Source organism: Mus caroli, unplaced genomic scaffold (genome assembly GCF_978045245.1).
Source record: "Mus caroli unplaced genomic scaffold, Mus_caroli_1 scaffold_8, whole genome shotgun sequence".
NCBI lineage: Eukaryota > Metazoa > Chordata > Mammalia > Rodentia > Muridae > Mus > Mus caroli.
Genome location: NW_028227263.1, coordinates 137671216 through 137687388, shown reverse-complemented (window position 1 = coordinate 137687388; position 16173 = coordinate 137671216). Strand labels below are relative to the sequence as shown.

Sequence of the window (16173 nt, the reverse complement as noted above, 5' to 3'; positions counted from 1 at the left end):
TAGCTTTGTAGCCCTGGCTGTCCTGAAACTCACTCTGTAGTCCAGGCTAAACTTGAACTCCATCATATGTCTGCTATATGTACCAATGACACACGGCTACAAACACCATCTTTATAAGAGTAAAATTAATAAATAAAATTGACTGTAAGACTGGATCACTATCAGGGACATCAGCCCTCTGCCTGGGCGTAGGACGAACACCCCAGAGAGCTGCAAAAATCAGATAAACTAAGGATCCTCTGCCACCCCATCCAGCATCTCCAGGCCCGCAGACAGGGCTGTCCAGATTGGCACATGAATAGGGGTGATTCTACCCAAGGCTTAGATGAGTTATACTGTGGTGGTCCCAATTTCAGACCCTTCTAGGCTCCAGGTGAATGCCCTTCTTCTTCTTCTTCTTCTTCTTCTTCTTCTTCTTCTTCTTCTTCTTCTTCTTCTTCTTCTTCTTCTTCTTCTTCTTCTTCTTCTTCTTCTTCTTCTTCTTCTTCTTCTTCTTCTTCTTCTTCTCTCTCTCTCTCTCTCTCTCTCTCTCTCTCTCTCTCTCTCTCTCTCTCTCTCTCTCTCTCTCTCTCTCCCTCCTTTCTTTCTTTCCTTTGAGTCAGGCATCTCTGTGTAGCCTTTGCTGCACTAGATGGTAGACCAAGCTAGCCACAAACTCAGATATCCACTGGGAGTATACATATGCACTAACACCTCCCTCCACTCTTCCTGCCTTTATGCACACAGTGGGTTCTGGTTAATGTAGTTCAGACAGCTTCGCCATGGATACCAGGACAGGTGCAGAGATGGACAGCTGAGAACCAAAGTGTAAGGACCCCTGCAGACTAGATCACATTTACATATGCTCCAGTGTTCTCTTTCCTTGGAAGCTGCTGCTCTAGACTTTCCTTATGAAGTACATCCTCAGTGCCACACCAATGTGATTTTGTGGGCTGAATTCCATTATGCATCTCCAAATTTCTCTTAGCGTGGGGATGCACAATAGAAAAGTTATTGGTGATGACATCATATCTGATGTGTATAACTGAGAAGAGTTTGAATTCTTGAGATCAGTGGTGAAAGAATACTCGATTTCAAATTTGTCCTTTCTTTCTTCCTCTGTGGTAATTTCCTGAGTTTTCTTTGCAAGAAAACATATCAAGTATCATTCACACAAAGGCCTAAAACCAGTTGGGTCTTAAATCCAAGGCAAAAATATTGAACTAAAGTGTCCATTAACATATCAACTGTACAGTGGCCTCCAGTTTCTCTCAGCATCCCTCTGTCTCTACTGCATATAGGTCCCTCCTGGCTGGCATGCCTCCCCAACTTAGCCCCAGACCCCCCAAACTTTCTAGTTCTGGTGATCCCCTGGGCTTTCCTCCTTCCAGCTCTTCTGACACCTATATAACTCAGCCACTTTTAGCCATGCTAGTCTCTTCACTCAGGCTGCCCCTCTTGGTTGGTGGCTCCTATTTCTCTTTTCAGATCTCCTCTCCTCACATGGCACAGCTTAGGATCATGTTCACACTGTAACTCTCCCAGAGGTTTCCTGTCTGGTCTGGAACTCACAGTGACAGGCTAGGTTCTAATCCCAGACATTAACTTGCCTCTGCCAGCAGTTCTGTAATTTAGGAGTATTTCAGCAAGCCCGGCCTTTGTAACTCAAGGAAATATTGGCACATCTATAATCACAACAATCTCCCTAACAGATTGAGTGTACAGCTCCATCTGGGGAGGTGTGTCTATTTCCTGGCACTTGATCATGTCTGAACTACATTGTACTGAAGACAGTGCACCGAGAACAGCCAGAGAAAATAGGCATTTTGATGAAGACAAAATGATGGGATTTTCGGCTTGTGTGCAGGAAGTTCTTTGAAACTTTTTGGATCTGTCAGTCACAGAAAACTAGTTTTATCAGTATTGGTCATGGCAGGAAAATGGGAGTTTTGAAGCATTTTTCTTCCATCATGGAGGTGGAACTGAGGTTTTCTACAACCCTTGTGATCTGATCCAGGCTTCGATGGGGGATGAAAATGCTCCAGGGCCTGGCAGGCCAGTGGAGTCAGGTGGTGAGTGTGGAGGCTGCTGGTGGAACCTTGCCCCAGGTGAGTGCCAAGTGATCGCCCAGCTTCCTGTGTTCTGGGTCAGGAGCCAACAGGATAAACTCCCATGTCCTCCCTGACTGTAGGACACCTGTGGAAAAAATATTTTTTGACATCTGTGTGCTCAATCTCTAGAGCCATCCCCTCTGACTCACAGGGTCTGGTGGACTGTACCCCCTAAGGCTTGTGGGCAGGCCTGTGCTTGGAGACAGAGTCCTGTGGTGACCTTTACTGGCATTAGATGAGGGAAAGGGCTCAGTGCACCTAAGGACCTGACTGACATTTTTATACAGAGACTGTAGTGGCCAAGAAGTTTTGAAAAGTTGAGAGATTTGATCTAGTCAGTTTTCTAAGGGTGGGGTGGGGGTAATTTGGGTGTAGGCAGAGACCTGTGAATCCTTGGGTAAATCCTGTGCACTAATGTTCGAGTTGGAATGCAAGCTGTAGCAGGCATGGGGGAGTTTAAGATTGGTGATGGTGGTGTCCAGATCTTTGATGGAGTTATTTTATTCTCTCATATGTCCCTCTCCCACCCCCTCTGTCCTTTCTTGCTCTGCTGTCCCCCCACAGGGTGCCTTGTGAGCTCATGCCATCACTCCCTTCCTCTCCCCTCTCCCTTTGCCCCTCTCCCTCTCCTTCTCCCTTCCCCCTCCACCAACCTCTACCGCAGACTGTGTCTCTCTGTGTAGTCATGGCTGTTCTGTCTCTCTATGTACCACACTATCTTCAAATTCAAAGAGATCCTTCTATCTCTAACTCACAGTTGATGAGAAAAAGCACCCTTTGTTATATTTTTACTTTGTTTATTATATTTAATCTTGGCTCAACTCACTGTTTACATCACACTAGCCACAAATTCACAGATATTTCCCTTCTTGTGGGTTAGGGTCTCCTTTGGGTAAGGGCTGCCAACTGAACACTGGTTCATGGTGGAAGTGCCCTAATTGGAGCCAACCTGTCTGACATTTCCAAAGAATTTCAAAAACTCAGCCATCAGGACATGCTGCTATGCTAAGCTTAGCTGTGAAGAAAAATTAAATTAAAAATAAATTTTAATTTTTAAATAATATTACTAAATTATATTAGTAATTATAATTAATAATATTACTAATTTTTAAGTACTACTCAAAGATTTTATAGTTGTGTGATTGCATTCAGTATTTGAGTAAAGTCTGCCTTGTTATTATCTATCCTCCCTCTCCCGATTGACACTCCCCATGACTCTAACTGGCCTAATTACATCATGGTGGCCTCAGATGCACAAAAGTCTGCTTCCTTCTGCCTTGCAAATGTTGTGTAAAGGCTAATTAATTCCAAATTCGTTATTCAATGTGGGCAGATAAAACTACATTTTGAAATCATATGTACCCATTTGTGAAATTTGTTAAAGAAGCACTAGTCATGTGCTCAGGAAGAGCCTGTACCAAATACTTGACACATAGTGAAAGAGGAAAAACTGAACTGTTCCTGAACTCTCTTACCCCTCCTATCCAGAGACTGTTCCCGGAGCACACCTGAACTTTTTACCTCAGAGTACATTCTTAAACTCTTCACCCCAGAGTCCGACCCCCTCCCAAGTGAGAACGGTTCCGGGAGCATTTCTGAGATAAGGGAGCGAACTCAGTCCAACCCCTCCCAACTAAAGACTATGCCAAGAACATTTTTGAGATAGGGGCCTCCTGGTACTACCCCAGAATGTTCCAATAGATCGAGTACATTGCCAAAATATAGGACACGACCCCTTGGTTACGAAAAGTCTCTTGGAAAGTCCCTGAGAATAACCTTTGGCAGAACCCCTTAGTGACGCACATTTGTATCTTCTCTGCCCTAATCCCCCCTTACCCTTCTCCTATAAAAGCCTGTGAAAAGTTTGGGCCAATTGCCGAATCTCCTCTGCACCTTGCTGGCTGCATGAGTTTCGACCCCAGATATCTGGTATATGTGCTTTTTATGTGCTTTCTTGTCGTTGCTGTATTAAATCTTACTCTCTATACATCTTAAGTTCAGTCTCAGTGTCTTCTTGGGTGCGCGGCTGTCCCGAGGCTTGAGTAAGTGCCTCCCTTTGGGAGTCTTAGAGTCTTTCATTTGGTGCATTGGCCGGGAATCAGCGCGTCTACCCAGAAGTCCTGGACCTACTCAGAGGTAAGATTTTCTGTTCTGTTTGGTCTGGTGTCTGTGTTCTGTTTCTGGAGATCAGGAGGGTCTCAATCTGTGGGCCTTGGAGAGGCCATCTGAATCTGTATCTGGTGCGATCGCAGTTCTGGTTTTGCGTGACGCTCTGTGCTCAGTACGAGCACCAGAGACCGTGCTCCGGGAGCTGGAGACCAGGCAGGTCTCAATAGAGAGCGCGGGGTGGATAGAGACAGACGTGTCTGGTGTCCACCGTCCGATCGCCCTGGGGGACGCCCCAGGAAGACAAGGGGAGGGCCAAGGACGCTTGGCGGACCCCTCTGAAGGCCGAGAGACCATCACTTTGGTGAAAGGTCAAAGCCGGCCGGCCTTGGAGAGGCCATTTGAATCTGTGAGTTGCCTGTGGGCGACGGGAAGTCGCCGCTGTTTTTGGTTTCTTTTGTCTGAGTCTCGTGTCTGCTCTTGTTGTGTTTGCTATTATTCTAGAAATGGGACAATCTGCTGGGTGTGTAGGTGTGGAACTGCTGCATTTGTGTATTCTGAGATTGTGGGTTTATTCTGGCAGCTGCCACTGTGGACCGTAAGGACCCTAGTGGCTGTGAGAGGACGACTGTCTATGGCCTCACAGTCTGCACCCCAAAAAGATGTTCCAAGGGAGACCCTGGAAGGAGTGCCCAGGGTACAGAACAGTCAAAAAGACCTGGCTGTTGCCTGGCAGAGTGAAAGAGAGAGAGAGTGTTCTCTGTGCCAGAGCGGGAGTGGATGTGGAATCCCACCCCTATCAGGAAAAAGAGTCAATGTGGAATCCGACCCCGTCAGAAAGTGGCGTTTGGCTGGTTGTGTTTTGGTCACGTGACAAGACTGTGTGTGTGTGTGTGTGTGTGTGTGTGTGTGTGTTAACCCTTTGTCGACTGTAGACTTGGACTGACGTCAGGACAGAATTTGTCAGCAATGGTTTTAAAAAAGGAAAGAAAACCACCAGGCCGGTCCTCCCCAGGCTGCTCAAAAGAGCTCTGAGATTCAGAGCTGCCGCAGTGGTGCTGAGGTTCTGAGTTCTGCAGACACAGCAGCAACGGAGGCTGTCTGTGCCCTGCGAATGAGTTGTAAAATGCTGATAGTGAGTGCAGCGGCCTGCCGGCCCCCGCCTGCCAGTCCCGGAGTGGCCGTGAAGCCTGCCACAGCTGGGGAGGGGCCAACTGTGGCCGCCGTCCCTCCTTTGGCTTTCCCCTGGAGTCTGCCCGCACTCCCTTGTGTCTGCGCGCCCGCCGCGGGGCACACAGAGAAGTTCCCCCGCCCTGCCGCGCAGGCGCCTTGCGTTTCCAAAGCTCGGGAGGCCGCCGTTGCCTCCGGCCAAGAGAGCTCCGTGGATGCCTGTGTGTGGGGTGGCGGACGCCGCCGCCTCCGGGGGCTCAAGCCATGCCGGAAAACAAGTGGTTAAGTTGCCCCTCATTTGGCTCCTCCCGGGGTCTGCGCACGGGTGCCCGCCCACACTCCCTCCCTTGTCTCCGCCACCCGTGCCGCCGCTGCTGCTGCCCCCACCGCAGCCGCTGCCGCCCCGACCGGCGGCAGGGCCGTTTCGCAGGAGGAGGCTGCTGTCTGTGCTCCGCCAGGCCCGCCGCCGCCTCCAAGCCATGCGGAAAAACAAGTGGTTAAATTCCCCCTCTTTGCCAGTGTTTGTTTGCCACTCCCACATTTCCCGCGCCGTGGCGCGGGAGACTCGGCGCTTGGCTCCTCCCTGTCCATTCGCCGTTACTGAGAAAATCCTGGTTAGTTTCTTTCCCTCCGCTGACTAGTATGCTTGAGTTCAGCGGGTTGCCGCGTCTGATCTGAGGACGCCACAAGGTTCCCTGGTTGCTTCTCATTTCCCTGTCCCCTGTATCCTGTCTCTTGTTAACTGTTAACAGAAAAAAATTGTGTTCATTTTGAAATATCAGTGGTCTGGTGTAGCTAGATGTGAGAACTGCACTCCCTTCTCTGCCCCATGTGTCTTCTCTTCTCAGGCACTGCCCTGAGTTGCTGGCAGTGAGTCTGTTCTGGGCTCCGGTGAGGGAGACATACAAGGTAAGGAGCACCTACGGGTCTAACTGCCAGGCTCTGATGAGGTCTCGTCTCTGTGGGACTAATGCCCCGAAAATCTGACCTAACAGTAAAAGAGGTGAACTATAAAAAAGTTAAGTGACAGAATATAGATGTAATAATTAGATAACATTCAAAGTAAGCAAAAACAAGAAAAAGATATATATAGATAGAAAAAGAGACATTATATGAGATCTCCATTGTGGTTAAAAAACAGGAGTAAAGAGAGATAACTGACAAAGACTAGAACCTAGCAAAGTGACACTTGCTAATAATACTAGCACTTAGAGATGATCTGTAAGAAATAAGGAGCCAGAAATTTTTCTAAAAAGATAAGAGAAATGAAATGCTGGTCACAAAAGTCAGGGAGACTAGAAAACTTAGTACCTGGCAACAGAAAAAAGAAAGCTTTTGGCTAAAGATTAAAGTCTTCCCTAACAAAAAGAAGAAGAGCCCCCCTCATGACCAAACCCTTCACCTGTTCGTGGCTAAAAATAAAGAGATAGCAGAAGGGGTGCTAATACAGAAGCTGAGTCCTTAAAAGAGACTGGTAGCCTACCTGTTGATGCAGCTAAAAAGAGACTGTGTTTCATATTCCTCCACTGACCAGTGCAAAGCAAGTTTAAAAGGTTCCTGGACACTACAGGTCTTTGCAAACTGTGGATTCCAGGTTTTGCTGAATTAAAAAGATAAACAGCCCTTCGTATAAGAAATAAAGAACAACCTTGGAAAAATTAGACCTGGTGACTGAGAGATGGCCTGCTTGTCTGCACATAGTGGCTTTTGGTCAGGGACACATGATCCAATTGTTTCCCTGACTGATGGACACATTATTAGAGCTTTTTGTTGACAGAACAAGTGACCTTCGCTTCCCCTGCTAACCTGCTGAGTCTTCACCTACTCATCACTGCTTTGACATTCTGGCAGAAGGAACTTTGGCTCAGAAGGCTGAACTCCTGGCGCTAACCCAAGCCCTGCGGTTGGCTGAAGGCAGAGACATCAAAGACAAAGAAAAAATTCTGGCCCTCCTAGAAGCTCCTGAATGAACTGGGTGAGTTGGGTTACCGGGTATCGGCTAAGAAAGCTCAGTTAAGTGGTGGCTCACCGAAGCCAAGAAAAAAGACTGTGATGCTGACCCCAACCCCCACCATCCCGCGCCAAGTACGTGAGTTTCTGGGAACGGTGGGCTCAAAGGCAGCCCTGCTTGCAGCCCCCGCCCTGGCTTTGCCAGATCTGACTAAGCCTTTTACCCTATATGTTGATGAGCGGGCTGGAATAGCCCGTGGGGTTTTGACTCAGACTCTGGGGCCCTGGAAGCGGCCAGTGGCCTACTTATCTAAAAAGCTCGACCCAGTTGCCAGCGGCTGGCCTTCTTGCCTGAAAGCCATTGCTGCAGTGGCTCTGCTTGTTAAAGATGCTGACAAACTTACTCTGGGTCAGCATGTGACTGTAATCGCCCCCCCCATGCTCTGGAAAGTATTGTACGTCAGCCCCCTGACCGGTGGATGACTAATGCCCGGATGACCCACTACCAGAGTTTGTTGCTAAATGATCGAGTAACTTTTGCTCCACCTGCTATCCTCAATCCTGCTACCCTCCTCCCCTTGGCGGATGACTCCATTCCTGTACATCAATGTGCTGATGTCCTGGCTGAAAAAACTGGAACAAGGAGAGATCTGACTGATCAGCCTTGGTGTGCCTGCCTGGTACACAGATGGCAGCAGCTTTGTCACAGGAGCAGCAGTAGTAGATGGAAGGCAGCTCATATCCATGGGGCCATCTACCAACAGAGGGGGCTACTTACCTCGGCAGGTAAAGATCAAATCAGGCCTTGGCCTGAAAGTTTGAACTGGTACACGGATGGCAGTAGCCTCATGGTTAAAGGTAAGCGGAAGGCAGGGACAGCAGTGCAGCGGTGAACAAAAAGCAAGTGATCTAGGCCAGCAGCCTCCCTAAAGAGACTTCAGCCCAGAAAGCTGAATTTGTGGTTTTGATACAAGCTTTATAAATGACAAAGAGAAAAGTCTACACTGACAGCAGGTATGCTTTTGCCACTGTATGGAACAATATACAAACAAAGAAAGCTGTTGACATCTGCAGAAAAAGACGTCCTCAATATGGATAAATGATACTGCTCACATAGTCATCAAGAAGACTATTAAAGAAAAATTTTCCAAGGTTCAGAGTGCCAAAAGCAATAGTTGCCCAGGTAAGTCAGGGTGTGGCCAAGCATTTAGAGGTCAAATAACATTGTGTGTATAGACCTCAGAGCTCAGGACAGATAAAAAAAATTAGTTTAAAACTCTAAGACAGACCTTGACAAAATTAATCGTGGAGACTGGCATGGACTTGGTGTTCCTTCCCTATGCCCTATCTCTCGATTCAGTTTTACTCTTTTTAAGATCCTTTATGAGACTCCTATGCCCATCACTGTCTTAACCTATGTTGTTAAACTAGCTATTGAGACTGACGGTACAGACTGGGTGACCTTCTTTCCCTTTGCGCTTCTTAGAGTTCGAAACTCACCTGGAAGTTTCGGTCTTACTCTTTATAAAATCCTGCATGGGGGACCGCCCCTTAACTGAGTCTGGCGGGATATTGGATCCCTGAATCGACTCTTTCTACACCCTGCTTTGTTGTCCAGCTCCAGCAAACAGACCCGACGACTAAAAGGAAAAGATGGGGAGCCCCGAGGATGACCTAATTGGAATCTCATTCCCAGATCACAGCAGCGAGCTCCTGAGCTGCCTAAACGAGCAGCGCCAGCTGGACAGCAGTGCCATCAGGACACAGGGTTTTGAGTACCAAACCCACAGGGCTGTGCTGGCTGCCTGTAGCCACTACTTCAAGAAGCTCTTTACAGAAGAGAGAGAGAGAACAGTAATAAAAACAGAGAGTGTTGAAACGGCTTCTGGGGGAGCAAAAGCCAGTGTGTGTGAGCTGAACTTTGTAGGGCCAGAGGCCCTAAGTGCCCTGCTCGAGTTTGCTTACACTGCCACACTGACCACCAGCAGCGCCAATATGCCGGCTGTACTCCAAGCTGCTCGGCTACTGGAAATCCCATGTGTCGTCACTACTTGCTTGGAGATTTTGCAAGGCAGTGGACTGGAAGCCCCCAGCCCAGATAAAGATGACTGTGATCGAGCCCGACAGTACCTGGGGGCTTTTGCCACTGCCACCCCCACAGCCTCAACCTCAAAAATGCTCAACGGTAAAGACAGTCCTCCCACAGGTGCTGCCTCACCTGCTGAGGGGCCCCTGAATTATAAAGTTTTTAAAACTGGAAAAGAGATGGCATACCCACCAGGCTGCGGGCTGGCCCAGAGTAACGAACCTCCACTATCATCAGAAGAGCTGGGCTCAGATGAAGATCTCATTGACCCTGACCTGATGGCTTACCTAAGTTCGCTGCACCAGGATGCCCTGACACCAGGCCTAGATGACCAAGACAAGCTAGTGCCTAAACGCCATTCACAGATGCCCCAAGAGTGCCCAGTCTGTCACAAGATAATCCACGGGGCAGGCAAACTGCCTCGGCACATGAGGACCCACACTGGTGAAAAGCCTTTTGCCTGTGAGGTCTGCGGTATCCGCTTCACCAGGAATGATAAGCTGAAGATCCACATGCGAGAGCACACAGGAGAGTGACCCTACTCATGCCCCCACTGTCCAGCCCGCTTCCTGCATAACTACGACCTCAAAAACCATATGCATCTGCACACAGGCGGCCGGCTCTATGAATGCCACCTGTGCCACAAGGCCTACGCCAAGGAAGGCCATCTACAGCGCCATCTAAAAGATCAGAACTACCACAAAAATAACGTGGCCATCTCATCCCCTGCTGGCCACGACCTCCCCAATGGCCACATAGACTAAGAGCTTTCTTAAGTTTTAAATAGAACTAATCCTAATATGACTCAGTCCTGTTGGTTATGTACAGCTATGGATGTTGATCTTAGAACTATAAAACAGTCTATCTTTGACTTCCCTGTCCAAAGTGATGTTACAAAACAGAAAGAGATTGGACTCTGTGGAGGGGGATAAATGCAGTGCAGGTTATGATACTAAGGCAACAATATCGGGTCCTCCAGGAGGCCAAGACCCCGCTCTAAGATTAGAGCTATTCACTAGAAGAAGGGGGGAATGAAAGAGGAAAAACTGAACTGTTCCTGAACTCTCTTACCCCTCCTATCCAGAGACTGTTCCCGGAGCACACCTGAACTTTTTACCTCAGAGTACATTCTTAAACTCTTCACCCCAGAGTCCGACCCCCTCCCAAGTGAGAACGGTTCCGGGAGCATTTCTGAGATAAGGGAGCGAACTCAGTCCAACCCCTCCCAACTAAAGACTATGCCAAGAACATTTTTGAGATAGGGGCCTCCTGGTACTACCCCAGAATGTTCCAATAGATCGAGTACATTGCCAAAATATAGGACACGACCCCTTGGTTACGAAAAGTCTCTTGGAAAGTCCCTGAGAATAACCTTTGGCAGAACCCCTTAGTGACGCACATTTGTATCTTCTCTGCCCTAATCCCCCCTTACCCTTCTCCTATAAAAGCCTGTGAAAAGTTTGGGCCAATTGCCGAATCTCCTCTGCACCTTGCTGGCTGCATGAGTTTCGACCCCAGATATCTGGTATATGTGCTTTTTATGTGCTTTCTTGTTGTTGCTGTATTAAATCTTACTCTCTATACATCTTAAGTTCAGTCTCAGTGTCTTCTTGGGTGCGCGGCTGTCCCGAGGCTTGAGTAAGTGCCTCCCTTTGGGAGTCTTAGAGTCTTTCAATAGGACTGGCGTGGAGAGTGTGATTCTCTTTTGTTTCTTTTTTTAAAGATATATTTTATGTATATAAGTACATGGTTGCTATCTTCAGACACACCAAAAGAGGGTGATCTCTCCAGCCCTATGAGTCTCTTTTGGGAATAGGAAGGTATGTTAGTTTTAATGAGTAGTGTTTCCATAGGCTTAGATATTGTAATGCTCAGTCCCCAGGGTGTGGAACCCTTTGAGAAGAATTGTAAAGATTAAGATGTAAGGAACTTATTGTTCGAGGAAGGATGTGGCTGGGATTGATCTTTGAGGTTTCAGAAGCCCACAAGTAATCCAGTGTATTTGTGTGTGTGTGTGTGTGTGTGTGTGTGTGTGTGTGTGTGTGTGTGTGTTTGTGTGTATGTGTGTGTGTCTGCCTCCTGCTTGTAGATCAGAATATAAAGTCTTCAGGTATTGCCCTGGTCCCTTGCCTTTCTTCTCACCCCGATGTTCATCCTGGACAAACACTCAGAATCTGTTAGCTAGCACCAGTTAAATGTTTTCTTTTATATTGTAAGATATGCCTTGGCCATGGTGTCTCTTCCAAGCAATAAAACAGTAAATTTTATCCTCACATAACAAACAGAAGAGATTGATTCTTTGTCCAAGGTCACCCATTAAGAGACTCCAAGGATGGAGCCCAGTGGGTACCTGACTGCATGTATGAGAGAGGACTTGGGTGAACCTTTGGGATACCAACACTCTTACTTATTACTCACAACCTTGTTTTTCTAAAGTTTTCCCAGTATTCAGTTAAACCCTGCCATCCAGGAAGAGCTAAGTGGAGGGAGCCCAGGAATCACACTCCCCACTTAACACATAAGTGATCTCTGGGACTGTGGTGTCCTGGGACTGTGTGCTGGAATTCTCTCTGCCTTTCCATTTTATTTCCTTGGCACATGCTCAGAATGAAAAGTCCCACATCCACAGCAGGGATTAAATGGACAGGTTTCCCTTTATGGTAACCATTGGCTAAAGATTTGAAGGTCTTTTTGTCCATTTTTTAATTAGGTATTTAGCTCATTTACATTTCCAATGCTATACCAAAAGTCCCCCATACTCACCCACTCCCACTCCCCTAACTACCCACTCCCCGTTTTAGACACTGGGGTTACCCTGTACTGGGGCATATAAAGTTTGCAAGTCCAATGGGCCTCTCTTTCAAGTGATGGCCTATTAGGCCATCTTTTGATATATATGCAGCTAGAGACAAGAGCTCCGGGGTACTGGTTAGTTCATATTGTTGTTCCACCTATAGGGTTGCAGTTCACTTTAGTTCCTTGGGTGCTTTCTCTAGCTCCTCCATTGGGGGAGATTTGAAGGTCTTAAAGCTCCAGTGATGATATTAGACCAGGCCTGGAAGTGAAATTGGTTGGGGATGATTAGAAATGCTCAGGCCTGCATGAGTTCGGCTGGCTTTAGTGGAAGGTAGGAATTGTGATAGCACAACAGCTGAGGGCTGAGTCTGCATACTGAGATTGAATGGAAGCTCAGTGTGAAGACTGATGTGTGTGTCCTGAGGTCATGTACACCTGGCTTCCTGGCCTTTGTGCCAGGGAGAGAGTGGACAACAATAACCCAAATGTAGTCTGTGTGAAACAGATGATTGGGAGGAATCCATGTTAGTGTCTGATTGGGAGGCATCCATGTGAATTCTCTGATTGAAAAGAGGGACATTCTTCTAGCTTGGATTGTCTCCAGTGGTGATGATTTCAATGAACTCACTCTCCATATATTCATAGACTTGAATACTTGTTCCATTTGGTGGAACATTTTGGAGATAATAATGATGTATAGCCTTGTTGGAGGAGGTGTTTCACTGGGGGTGGGCTTGTATGTCTCAAAAGCTCTTTCCATTCCCAGTTAATTCTCTATGCCTGGTACTGTACTATGGATCAGGATGTAAGCTCTCAGCAACTGTTCCAGTGCTGTGTGTGCCTGTATCCATCCTCCCTGACTTGAAGTTTACAGGTTGACCCTCTGAGGTGTAAGCCCCAATAAAATCCTTGTTATTATAAGTTGCCTTGGCCATGGTGTCTCTTCACAGTAATAGAAAAGAAATTAAGTCCCTATGTCAACTTGACTGTTGTTGCTGAGTGATGAGCACAGTAGTTGGTGGGAACTTTAGGATAGACTGGCTATCAATAGAATAGGATCACAGCCTAGTATCCTCTGAGGTAGAAAGCTAAGTGGGAATGACTTAAGGGAACCAGGAATCTCTGACAAGGAGGATTCATATAAATTCAACTTTCTCCACTGTTCAGGATTATTTATCCTTTGAGGAGGTGGCAGTGTATTCTCCTGGGAGGAATGGAAACTGCTTGATGACTCTCAAAGGATCCTACACCAGACTGTGATGACTGAGATCTTCATACTCATGTCTTTGCTGGGTAAATACCCTACCATCATTTCAGAGCAAGGCTAGGCTTTCCTTTGTTTTTGGTTTGTTATTGTTTTTGTTTTGTTTTTTGTTTTTTGTTGTTTGTTTGTTTGTTTGTTTTAGAGACAGCTGTATCATTCTCAAAGCTTGCCTATGAACACCAAGTCTTTCCCCCACAGTCTTGGAGTATAAAATATAGGTTAAAAACCAAGTCAAGTTTCACAACAGCTCTGTTTCTCTCAATTGCAGCAAAGGCACACAGGAATCAATTTGGGGTAAAGATTTTATTGGGGTGTAGTTTGATACATCGGTCTATCTTTAGAATCTTAGCTGTGCTAGATGCACTCTGTATACCTGGATGTACTCTGACTTGCCAATGTCTTCTTGATCTGTCTTTTGAGAGTTGCAATTAAAGGATTGCACAAACACACCTGGCCTGGGGTCTGGATCTTAACACTGATGGCTTCTCTGTGACTTGATGACACTGCAAATATTGGGGATCTTTGTGACTCAAGTATTTCTGGTGACATGCCTTATGTTTGAATATAACAGGAATTGTGGCACTTGTAAGCTCATTTTATTTTATTTTGTTTTTGTTTTGTTTTATTTTATTTTATATTTCAAAGACACCATTAACAGGACTACTCTCACTAGGCTTTATTCTTGTCTACTGTATGGGTTGCATCACTTAGTACAGAACTGTCATTTTTTGTATCATTGTCCTTTTGGACTTATACCTTCTGGGATCCATGACATGACTCAGCTGGATTCTTGGGGAGAGCCCTCTGTGACTGCATTAATATTCCTGACTCCAGGCATGTTGTAGGTACATAGAGTGTGGTGGTTTTTGATGTTTGAAGGTATTAATTCTGAACCAGAACTGTCCCTTGGGTGTCAGTCTTGAATATTTTGCCTGTTGCCTTGCAACCCTGTGAAACACAGCTGTTCCTTTATTTTGATGGTGTGCACTGTAAATGTAACTCCTATTTGGCTAATGTAATTGTCATCTCAGAGGCAGTGAGCTTTCAACTGGTAAGCAAGGCCTAGTCTTGGAAGATTCTAGCCTGTGTACAATCTAATCAAGGCCTAGAGTGGTTTCAACCATGGAGACTTACTGTTGAATAAGCTCACCTGTCTAGCTTTTTTTGAACTCTGGCAGGATGGTCAACTCAGCTATTTCTGTTCAAACTCCTTCGATTCAAACTGGCTTCTTTTAGCTTCTGACTGAATTGCTCTGTTTGGTCTCAAAGTAACTCTAGAAATCTGTTCTACTCTTCTGGTTTCTCATTCTCTGGTTCATTCTGTCTTCACCTTAATCTAGCTTGTTCTCTCTGAAACCTGTCTGTCAAACTGTTCAGGTAAAAACTTTATCTGAACACTCTGTCTGCTCTGAAGTAAACATATTTCCTGTCCTATCACTGAATCATTTAGTCAAATATTTCTCTGATTCATCACTTTGCCTGCTTCTCAATTTGATGTCACTTTCCAACATGACTTCCAGTTGTACCAAGTTTAGTTGGTAGAACAATGTTTTGGATTAAATGTGTGTACTATAGGAGTGTCCATATTCCAGCCAGAGCAGTCATGTTGGATTATAATTCATCTACCATGCACTATAACTTGTCAGTCCTTAAATTCAGGTACTTTAGGAACCATTCTGTATAGCTCTACACAGCCTTCTGCACTGTGTCTTGAATCCCCAACAGTTGAAGCTTGCAGAAAGCTATTGGTGAGGAAAGAGTTTGTTACAGTTCCTAGCATACCTCCCTGTCACTTATTCCATGCTTGTGTTCTTGCTGCTCCTAAGGTTCATAGAACATAAGATACTGAAAAAATTTAGCATGATATTGGACACTGTCTACCCTAAACTAGCCCCTTTGTTCTGTGAGAAATTCATCCACTCTGCAACAGCACATACTGTGCTGTGCTGAGACACATTTACTAAGCATGAACATTGTGATGATCCTCCAGACTTCCTCGGGTATTCTAAGGCATCAAGTGACTTATAATGTTGGGGATACCCCCACGAACACTGAGAGTGGAGAGACCATTCAGAGTGAGAAGAAGAACTGCATATAAAGCTACTGTAGGAAAACTTTTACTAGTATTTTCCATCTCAATCATCACCGGATGATACACACTGGAGAAAAGCCTTTTCAGTGCAGTGAGTGTGGGATGTCCTTCACACAAAAAGCCTTTCTTCTTAAGCATTTTAGAATTCACACCAGAGAGAAGCCATTCAGTTGCAGTGAGTGTGGCAAAACCTTCAAACACAACTGCTTCCTTGTTGCTCATCAGTGAGTTCTCAAAGGAGAGACACCCTTTACATGCACTAAATGTGGCAAGTCATACATGAACAGATCCAGGCTTTTATATCGTTATTTGGTTCATGCTCGAGAAAACCAGTAGAAGTATACTGTAGTGGTTTGAATAGGTCTGGTCAAAGAGATTCATGTGTTTGAATGCTTGGCCCATAGGGAGTGACATTATTACGTGATGTGGCCTTCTTAGAATAGGTGTGGCATTGTTGGAGAAAGTGTGTCTCAGTGGCTAAGGTCTTGGAGGTTCAGTGCTCAAACTCCTCCCAGTGTGGGAAAGTCTCTTCCTGGCTGCCTTTAGATCAGGATATAAAAGCTCTGCTCCTCCGAACCATGTCTCCCTGCATGCAGCCATGGTTCCTGCCAAGATGATA

General features: G+C 46.2%; 1 pseudogene; it reads left to right on the top strand.

The window, feature by feature from the left end:
- The first annotated feature begins 2002 nt into the window (after positions 1 to 2002).
- LOC147003693 (uncharacterized) lies at positions 2003 to 15890 on the top strand (annotated as a pseudogene).
- The last annotated feature ends 283 nt before the right edge of the window (positions 15891 to 16173 follow it).